An 11,231-nucleotide genomic window follows, 5' to 3' on the forward strand; every position below is an offset into this window, starting at 1 on the left:
AGGAGTAACCAATCTATAAAAACGTAATCTTAGAATTCAGGAATTCGAGTTATCGAACTTCGATCTACCGAGACTCGACTGTAGCTGTTTACATATTTTTTTCCTCAATAGCTAGTTACTCCGAAAACACATTTTGACGCCTTTATAGCTAATGGCGATTAAAATATAAGAAATGCTGGTTTGCTCGTAATAGACAGACGCCTCATATTCTAGAATGCTTTTGAAAAAAAGCACAACGTTTTCACATATGTTTTCCTTTTGTACAAGTCTAAAAATAACAGACTTAGGTTATGTTCTATTTTTGCAGAATATTTATACCGGTACATCATACTTTGATATTAAACTCATTTACTTAAATATGGTTGGCAATTACGTGCGTTCTTTTTTAATGGTTCTACTACATGTAATAGCATATACAGTTAAAGGTTAAAGCTTAGACTAAATTATAAAATCACATCACATCCCTCTAGTTACCACACGTCTTACATCAATAAAACATTATAAGAAGATCTTAAGACATATTCCTTTTTCAACTGCTGAATAAATTAGCAGCTAACCAATCTAAGCCTTAATTTATGTCTAGTTTGTTTGTTCAAACGATGTAAGTGTAGTAAGACATGCGACACTTGTATTCCTTTTGGACGACACTCAACACTAGAAATATCAAAGACATTTTAACCACTTCACTGGCAGAAGCAAGTCTGCGCATGCCCAGTTTGTCGTCTGTGTCTTTTTCAAACTGTACAAATTAACGTAAGTTTTGGCAAAGTGTCAAACAGCTTGTATCTGGTTGAGACGCCGAGTGTCTCACCCGGATTTAAGCTGTTTGCACATGACGCTTTGGTTTCGTGGTAGGCAGTGAAGGGGTCAAACGCATTAAAGTGAACTACTTTTCATAATTTAATATTAAATGGCGTTGCTGAATATAAATAGAGTAATGCCTTAACATATATTTAATTGATTCTGATGAAATATAGGCAAACGTATCACATTTATAACGTGGCTACTTTCTATAGACCCTCGTCTATATATTTACCCTCAGGTGCTATTTAAAATACTGTTTAAATACTACTTTAAACACACGTGAGAACATCGTCGGATAAATCTACCGTGGGGCAATTGACCTATCGCTGAAACGCCCGAAGCCGCGCCCACCGTTAAATTAAGGGAGATTACTCTTAGCATATCCGACATTAGAGACATTCTATATAGAAGCCTTATTGTCTGCAGGTTCCTGTAGACAATATGGCGGCTGTATAGATCGTCTCTGCGCTACATTTTTCCCAGCAGCACCGCACATCATTTGAAAAATGCATCATTAAACATATTTGCTTACATGAAAACAACGCTGAAATGTCGGAGAAAATGACAGACGACGCCATCACAGGAATGACGTTAATAATCGGCGTTATCTGATTGGTCAAACCTTTTTTCAGCGATAGGTCGATTTGCCTGCGTATCGCCGTTTTAGAATGTGTCAATTGGTCGCCTCATGCTTTCATGAGGCGATTTAAAGCCAAATAGAACGATCACTATTTACAAGCTCTGGTCTGACAACCATACAATATATCATTACTCTATTGTATATATCATTACTCCATTGTATGCACGCGCGATGACGTCGACGTCATTCTGCTGGTAAACAAGTGACTTGAAATATCGTTGTAACATAACATTTTATTGTATTATTTCACTATTTTTAACACTAAATTATAAGAAATGGATATACTTATTTTAATTTTCATCAAGGTATGAAAAAACAATCTGATCACATATTCAATGAAACCGCTCCGCGTTTGGTACGGTCCAAGCCACGATACGTTCTTTAAACAAATATAGATCTAGTTCATAATGCATTTTATCGATGTATTCATTGATATTTATATAACAAAGATCGTAATTTGTAAATATGGCTTCCGGTGAGTCTAAAAGAAAGCACTACAGGAAATTGAATTTACCACTTGAGTAAATATTTTTTTCCCGAATTTACTTGACTGAAACAAAAACCCATAGCTCTATGACAGAGTCTATTTAGACTTTTGTATATATTTACATTCCCTATGTAACGTCTCTCAATGAACCAATACGATTTCTGTGTGTGCAAAATCCAATGAATGTTTCATGATACATTATAACCATGCGAATCCATCTGGATTGATCCAGTTTGCCACGTGATAGGAAAACTCGCCTCCGCAATCTGATTGGCGCAGACGAATAATAACAGGTACCCGTGACGTGAAAATCATGCCTGGCGCGTGCGTTTTCCCACGCCACCGCTCTTCCAAGTTACAGACGCGATCGTCGTGTTAATAAGATGCAATCGATTTTCTTAGAAAATGATCCAATAATTCGACTATTATTCTTTTGATATAATTAGAAATAATATAAATGATAATATAAATATAAGAAATGAACGCCTACTCGCTACAGTTCAACGGGTATATGAATACAAAAGTTCGCGTGCATAGTTAACGTAAACCCCTTTGGGGTTTACGAACTCTGCACGCGCCTTTTATATTCCTATACCCGAGAACAGACGCGAGGAGGCATTCATTTCTTAATTAAACACACACACATTTGTAAACTGAAACGGATTAACGTAAAATAGTTTGAAATTGATTTACATGGAATCTTTAATATACTTATTTTTCTGGAAGTGCAAAACGTGCTCTTGTAATATGTTCGCTTTTCAATGAAAATGTACATGTGTATATCTAGTTTGTTTTGTTTTTATAAAAAAGTTTGATGCAAGGGTTCAATGAATGCAAGTATTCTACAGGTTTTGCAGTTCAATTCAAAATTTCATTTAATGTTCATATTGTTCATCGTTTTCTTCCCTTGTGAATACGTCTTTTAAAAGGTTTGTTGAGGAAATGGATATAATACGGTCAAAATCCCCTGTATGTGCCAGGCCGACCATTCCTCCGGATTTATCCGGAGATTTCCGGATTTTCCCGAGTTTTCAAATTATTCTCTATAACCATTTTCAAGCTGCATGGGTCACAATGAGACGCCGTGTTACACCTATATAACGACTTCCCTAGCAACACTCTGTATAGAGCACAATACTTAATACCAATTCCTAGTTTGGCGGATATAAATACTTTGACGCCTTACTTTATAGTTTTCTTTGTCTCTGATAAGAGTATATAGTTTGCTTAAAGTGTATCTTTATCAGAAACGATACAACAAGTTATGTATTTAGGCTAAAATAAGCAATGTCCGTTCGTACTCACGATTTCGCCCCCCTGCCCGCTACGAGTAGCGATATGTAAGCAGTTTGGTCCAATTTAACACTCATTTGCAGATTGAAAATATTTCCATTGATATGTTTTATGCTAAGTCGAGTTTGCTTTAACTGTCAGTGCATCAGAACTTATTCAAGTTATGCATTTAGACGGTACTAAGCGGATACCGTTCGAATTTGCGGTTTCGCCCCACACCAATTCGAGTGTAAGGGTAGCGTTCCGTGAGCAGTTTGATTTAAATTAACTTATATTTGCACTGATTTGAAAGTATTCCTGATACTTAGTCTGTGCTTATTGTAGTGCTTTATTGAGTGCTTAAAATTTCACATAAAATATTTATTTATTTTTAAAAAAATCTTAAGCTTTTTTAAACAAAGCTAGTGTACAGAACTATAACTTGGTCTAGTTTAATCAGATATTGTAATGTATACAGCGAGTGCATGCATTTTTTCTTATTTTCCAGTTATCTATTTGATACTCGGTTTGATTTAAAATTGCCCAGTTTTCACTTACACGCAGAATAAATCATTGAGCATTTTAGATAGGATACTTTTGGTGTGTGATCGACAGATTTTATGTTTTAAATTAAATTAATGTCAGAGAAAGTAAAACATACAGATTTTATTTATTATTCTACAAATCATGAATAGCCTCTATTGCTATTCATGTTATTATTCACATGCACATGTTCACCTGGAACCTGATTGCTTTAAAATACTTGATAATAAAATATATGATAATGCCATAAGCAGCATTTTTCACAATTTTAAGGGCAATAACTCTGTATTTTTATCTTCTGATGCAGTCACCTGTCATCTGAATTATTAATGTACCTTCACATGTTATTTCTTCAAAATTTTAAAAAGATTGCATAATAATTGTTCGAGATACAGTATTGAATTGTTTTCATGATCCTTCAAAATAGTGTCCAGCGACCATTTGTATTTACATTATAGAGTTACATAAAAACAGCATATTCAAATCAAATTTAGTTTAAACATATAGTAGTGTCTTATTTATTTTAAAATTAGTATAACACATGGAAACTGTTTCATTCCTTTTAAAGATGTGCTTAAAAATCAAACATATATAATTTGAGTTCAGCAAAAAAATAATATAAAGGGAGGTAATTCAGACAAGATAAACTCATTTTTTTTGCGTAGTGACATATACTTTTCACATCAAATACTTATGAATTATACTAATTTCCATAAACTGAAGGAGTTTAAGAAAAAGTTAAATATTCTAAATATATATTTTTTTATTTGAATGTTTTGAATCAGTCTTTCCTTAGTTCTGAAAAATACCGGTTTACTTAACGTTAAAAAATTGAATAATTGTTTAGTTTCCATTACAATATATTTTTTCGAAAAAAATATTTTCTCAATTGAATCAAGTTTGTATGTGATTATACACATAGAGAACACAAATAATAAATGTACTCTAAAAAATATTTGCAATTTTCTTGAATAATTATTTTTTCAAATGAGGAAAAATGAAATAATTTTACATATCACAAGGTTTACAAATTTGACTGTAGCAAAAAAAATCCACAGCAACATATATTATTTTTGTATTTTGTTTAATGTTGAAACATCCAGCTTTCAAAATAACATGGTTAGAAAAAAAGTTAAATATATTAAAAATTCCATTTTCAGTTCAGTACTTCATTAAGTTTAAGATTTTTTGTGAATACAGCCCCTGGTCCCAATTTCACCAACACGTTCTCATACTCGAAACCCAAAATTAATCTCTAACCTTTTCTTTTTTTGCGCGCAGCTTCTTACAGACAGGCTCCACCTGATGTTGATATAAAACTGCTTGCTGTAACACGTATTTAATAGCATTGTTCTAATGAAACATGGATTGTTTGAAAGAAGATTTATATCATAAATGACGTCAGAGTGACATATTTTTCGGTATTTCACTAGTGATATAATTATGCTTATTAACGTAATTACTAATAGCATTAGATGATCGCACTAATAACGACGTCATATGCGTTTTAGCGCTTATAATAGTCAGACTTGAATTTACAATATAAATAGAATATAACATTCGTGTTCATTGAATATTGAATTTATTAAACTCGTTTACTAAAAAGGATAAAAACTCGTCAAGGCTCGTTTTTATCAATTTTAGAAAACTCGTTTAATAAATTTCATATCCAATGACCACCCATGTAAGATCCTCTATATATTTCATACCTCAATATTTAAAATAATTGTATCTAAAATGGAAGATACAAGTTATGGGACAAGCTAACGTTAGTCATAAGTTCTGACAACCCCCGGCTGAATATGGAGTCATAAGGTGAAACTAATTTCATGGAAACTAGATCGAATTTGCAATGAGGTAATGAAGTTGTCTTTCTGTTGTCATGGTAACAGTTTAACGCGCTGTAACGTCATGGCAAAAACGACGGAACTTGGATATGGAAGGGAATATCCGCCAAAACTCTATGTGTCTACATGACATTCTTATTTATGTAAATTACATGCTCACACTGTCTTCTTTCTTACATCTTACACACATGTGTCATTGCATGTGTCATTCTTCCGAGTGCATGTTGTATGATGCTATTACCATTTGTCTTTCTTCAACATGCATGTTTCTTTCTTTCACATGCATGTTATAAACTTGTTAATTAGTAGTGTATGCTCGAGTTGTCTACTTCTATGATGACATTCTGATTTCATTCATCTTACTCCTTTATCCTCAAAATTCTATTCATGAAAGTTGCATCCGCAGTCGTCTGATTTACTGATACCTTCCATACACCTTACAATGTAAAGAAGACGAACCATGTATGCACTAACACGAATGTCATTAACATGAATGCGGTTGTTCATATTATGATACCAGATGGTGCTTTAATAATAATGGTTTCTCCATGCAATCGTAACTACTCGGCTCTTTCCGGCAAGCTCGGGAAAGTACGCTCGTAGGTAATAGTATGAATACACCATTTGCCGGAAGAGAGGCGAAGTACGCTATATAGTAAACAAACAAGCGATATATAGTCCCTCATCAACAACAAATGGCCGACAATTGAGACAGCGATAAGATTCCGAGTTGATTTTTTCACGTTTCCTTTGAATTGCGACAGGAACATAAAGAATCATTGCGGTACATGTTTTTTTCTACCAGATGCCATTGCCATTTGCCACAATGGTTTTGTTAAAAGCTTTATATACCAGCTATAAGGCGAGTAATCAAACATCTCCAGTGAAAATTAAGCTTCTTTCGGTTTGGGCAATTAGACGTTGCTTTAATCCAGGACCCCAGACAATGTGCGTTTTTAAACCTTTATTTCTCTACACAAACCTATCGAGTGACCAACCATTAGAATCGTCTTATGAAGCATATTCTAATAAGTGGTAGCTCGATAGGGTTAGGTAAATAAATAAATTGTGTTGAGTGACCACTCATTCGAATCGACGTATGAAGATTATTCTAATGAGTGGTAGCTCAAGAGTTTTATGTTGTTTGGATATTGCTGCAATATTTATTTTACATTTAATTTTCCTAATTGGCTGAATTTCAAAACAAAATACATGGGGAACTAGTGTGTGACTTGTTTGTGATACCTGGCATATTATATTTTGTTAAACCCGTTCACTGCCCTACCCCGAGTTTAGTTACATTCACAAATAGCTTGGGGAAACTCGGCGTCTCATTCAGATCCAAACTGTTTGACACTCAACCAAAGGTTTTACTAATGGTCGAGGGAATGTGGTATGCCTAAACCGGAAGTAGACACACATTTGGTCATGCGCACAACCTGCCTGGCAGTAAATGAGTTAAATAGTGTTTATTAGTTTGGAAGCATGTATGTGTTTAATTAATTTATTGTGTTTGCAGACCTTGTCAGAGAGTCATAACCGTATATAATGAAAAGGCACAGTGTCCTAATCGTATCATAATAAGAAGCATAATTTGCCCCGTAACTGCCTTCGACGTAATAAGTTGATGAGCACTATAAAATATTATATGTTTGCATAAATTAAGTTTAGTTTGTTTCATGAATAACTTTATAACACGAAAAGTTAACATATACTTGGAATCGTTTACTTCATATCTTAGAATATGACATTTTCACAATGAAAGTGTATGAACAATAGGAAGAACTAGGAGAAATGAAATACCTTTTTTAATGTGTAAAATATTGAGGTGGATAATTTGCTTATAATTTATACTCATTCACTAAGTCTTTGATGATTAGAAATAAATATGCGAAAGAAAAGAGAAACTGTTTTTTAATAGATGAGAAAACATTGTGAATATTTTGTCCTGTATCACTTAGTGATCATTTTTACACTGTTCGAAATTGTTATCTGCTTAAGTTATAATGCTCCATAAGACAAACTGTATTTTTGAAGTAAAGGGTAAAACAATGTTCTTAATTCAATCTATGTTAATACCATCTGTGATGAATAATGATTTTAAAATTGTGTTTATTTTAATTTCAGCAGATTCAGAGATGAGATGTCTACCCTGGGTCTCTTCTGCCATTCAGCTACCACAACTGAAAATGGAGTAGAGATTGGTGAAGTACCTGCCTTACATGAAGTTTCAAATGGACTAGCGTTAGAGTTGAAAGCCTATTTTGACGCAAAGGTCTACACAGCAGCCCCGTTTGTGTCATTGTTAGTTGACATAAATGTTGATTTTCAAAATGTCAACGTCACCGCTGTTGTAAATTAGTTTAATCATATTTTATTGCAAATTGATACAGAATACGATACATTATATACATTATAAATAACTTATATATATGACGAAACATATCAGTAACATATGTAGTTTCTAATGGAGCTAATTTGCAAATGGATTGTTGTAAATAAACTTAAGTATGTGAAATAACAAAGACTAAGCTTCTGCTGAAGAAACAAAAAGAATTAAAACTGAAGGAGAAATTCCGTAGTCCTGAAGTCAAGGATTAGAACACTGACTCTGGTTGTGTATCTCCCCCCCCCCAAGTCCCCCCCCCAAAAAAAAACCCCCCAAAAAACAACAACAACAAAAAAAACAAAAAAAACAACAATAAATGTTCTGGTAGAAATAACAAATATAACACAACAAGTGACAGTTCCTAAGTTCCTAATAAACATCTTCAATGGGTTCAGACTGAATCTTCATCTGACAGCTGGCAATCTGAGGTGAAAGATCTGAATGTTTTACTATTTCCAGTGGCCTAACCGAGAGGATAGACAAAGAGTAGAAAAACAGTTTGTAATATGTACAGACTTTTTCCCTGATTGTGTGAGCTCTGGACGACAAATTCACGACAATGGTTTGTTAAGGAACACATTTACAGCAGAGAGGTTTACGCAAAATACCACTCAATGCACTTTTAGAATTGGGAAACTTTCATGACGGTCCAATGATTGGCAGCTAAGTGACTTATTGTCAGTGAATGCAGTTATTGTTGAACAATGTGATTATATGAGAAAAATGGAATAGTTTTTAGAACATTGTGGGAAATGGAGCATTTGCTCATTAGTAAAGGCTGTTCCATTTCCCTCAATGTTTTCAATAATCATCTACGACAAAGGACCCATACTACATTCATCTTTATAATGGAGTAAATTTATTCATATGGCCTATAAGCTGCTATAAGTTTATGATTGATAGAGAAACATTTAACTTTGTGGTAAACAATTGGAAAATTATAAGCCATTTCTCATAAGTGTCATTCACTGCCTGTATAAAAGCATTATTTAGTGGATTATGATTTGTGTATCTGTGATAATATGAAGTGATTGTAGGATTATTTATACTAACAGTAATATTGTTAACCATATTTGCAAACTGCTTGGTATTTGATGAGACACAAAATGTCTCTGTGTCTGATCCAAATCATTGCAGATTGACACTCTGCCAATATTCTAACCAAGTTTTATGACAATCAGATGTAGCTGACAAAATAAAATTCATTATAATAAGCAAATAAAAGAATATAAGTTGATGAGACATCAGTGAATGTTGAGATCATATATGATGCTAGAGTGTTTTATTTATTATTTGTTATCGCATATATGATGTGTATGATGAAAAGTTGCAATTCCAAAAAAAAATTATGAAAATTATTTATTCTTTTTCAAACCTTCAAACATTAATTTACTAAAAAAGTAATTGTGTAACAATAAAATCAGTTAAATATATGAAAAGAGGAGGTAAAATACCTGAAGAATGTCAAGTTTCATTGATATATCTTAAGTATTAAGAAAGTAATGACAATTTAAAGGAACTATTCATTCGCGCGGGGTCTGCGCCCGCAAGCTTATTCTATATACATATAGCTTACCAGTACAATACTTCCAGAAAATCAATTAAAGTCACAAACTTAAAATTGTCATAACTTTTTTACTTTTTAAGATATTTTGATGAAATAAACAGATCAGTTCTTGTCTAATCAATAGCCTTTAAAATATTTGCATTTAATATATCCTTTCTATGAGGTGTTTGATAAAATTAAGTGGGTTTGCCCGGTTTGCTAATATGTGTTAAACACACTCATTGCTCAACAACACAACATAATTGTTTCCATGTTAGTCTACTAAGTCAACTTGACAAAGTTGACTCGACTTTATATCGCGAAAGGGGACTTTTATTTATAGAAAAGTGGGCCATTTTGTATCGAGCCTTTTCGACTTAATACCAAATATTCAAGAGATCTTTTATAGAATAAGATGAGTGCTCTGTTTCTACAATGTATTTGGAAAGCTTAATGAGTCAGATAAATAAATTGTGTTGAGTGACCACTCATTCGAATTGACTTTTGTATAGAAACATGGTTTTGATGGCGATTTCAAGCAATTCGCTAATAGATTTGAGAGGACCTTGACCCGCGGAATCAGGTGATTTTTCAAACATCAATATACGGCTTCCAGATCGGTTTTTTTAATAAAATTTCTTATATAAGCTCCTTAGACATCCTTTTACTATAAACTACAAAGATTTTGTTGATATTATGTGTATAAATGTGTTTTCAGAGGGGCTTTCAGTACCGGACCGGGGCTTTCAGTAGCATTCGGTAATTTAGGGGGATTTTTGTAAGTAGCTTGACCCTAACGAGACTAGATTTTTGAAAAAGTTTGTTTCATGATATGTTATTTTAAGCAGAGGCCATTTGCATGGCAGCTGTGCTTAAAAGGACCATAACTTGCACAGCATCAGTCTCTCTGAATAAGGTTTATTATTTCACATGGTCACAGTCTGTACATTATGATAATCCCTAAAATGGTCTTTTGCAACCATTTTATTACTGCATGTATGCTCAATACTTGCATTTGCTTGTATCAGGGCATGACAAATTTCAAAATTTTCTGCCAGCCCCCAGGGCAAGTAAAATAATTTTTCACTTGCCCTGAATTTTCACATATTTTTAGGGGATTTTCAAACATTTTTGTGGTTTTTTTTGCAGGGCAATAAGTATAGCTGTAGCACAGAAAAGATCCATGAGTGCATGATTTATAGTTAAATGGTTGTAAGTGTTGACCCTGATCAGAGACTCAGAGCTACTGTTAGACCTATTGGTGTCTATTTTCTACAAAAGTAAATAAAATTGCAGAAATAGAACTTAGAAAACTGTTGTTTTTTAAGCTCCCATCCTGTGTTTCATTATCCTTCATTCACTCATAGATTTTTAATTTGAATCAGGCCTTAAAAGTCGAGACAATAAGTTTTAAATGTTCAACAATTTAATAAAATTATCATGACAAGCAATTTGAAGCAAATTAACAAATTGTAGTTTGTTGCATGTGTGCTGTGCTCTTCAGGAGGAAAAGAAGGTTCTCTCTCTATCATATATATCATCTTTGGCTGAATGATGGCCTCCTAGCAAACCCCTGTGCTGGGTTTGAATCTGAAATGACACAATTAGTTCAATGAGAATTTTGTTTTAAAACAAAGAAAGTTCACATCATGACAGAAATAATTCAATATTAAATATAGATTTTAAAATACTTTCAATTCATA

The sequence above is a fragment of the Mya arenaria genome, chromosome 7 (genome assembly GCF_026914265.1).
Source record: "Mya arenaria isolate MELC-2E11 chromosome 7, ASM2691426v1".
NCBI classification, from domain to species: domain Eukaryota; kingdom Metazoa; phylum Mollusca; class Bivalvia; order Myida; family Myidae; genus Mya; species Mya arenaria.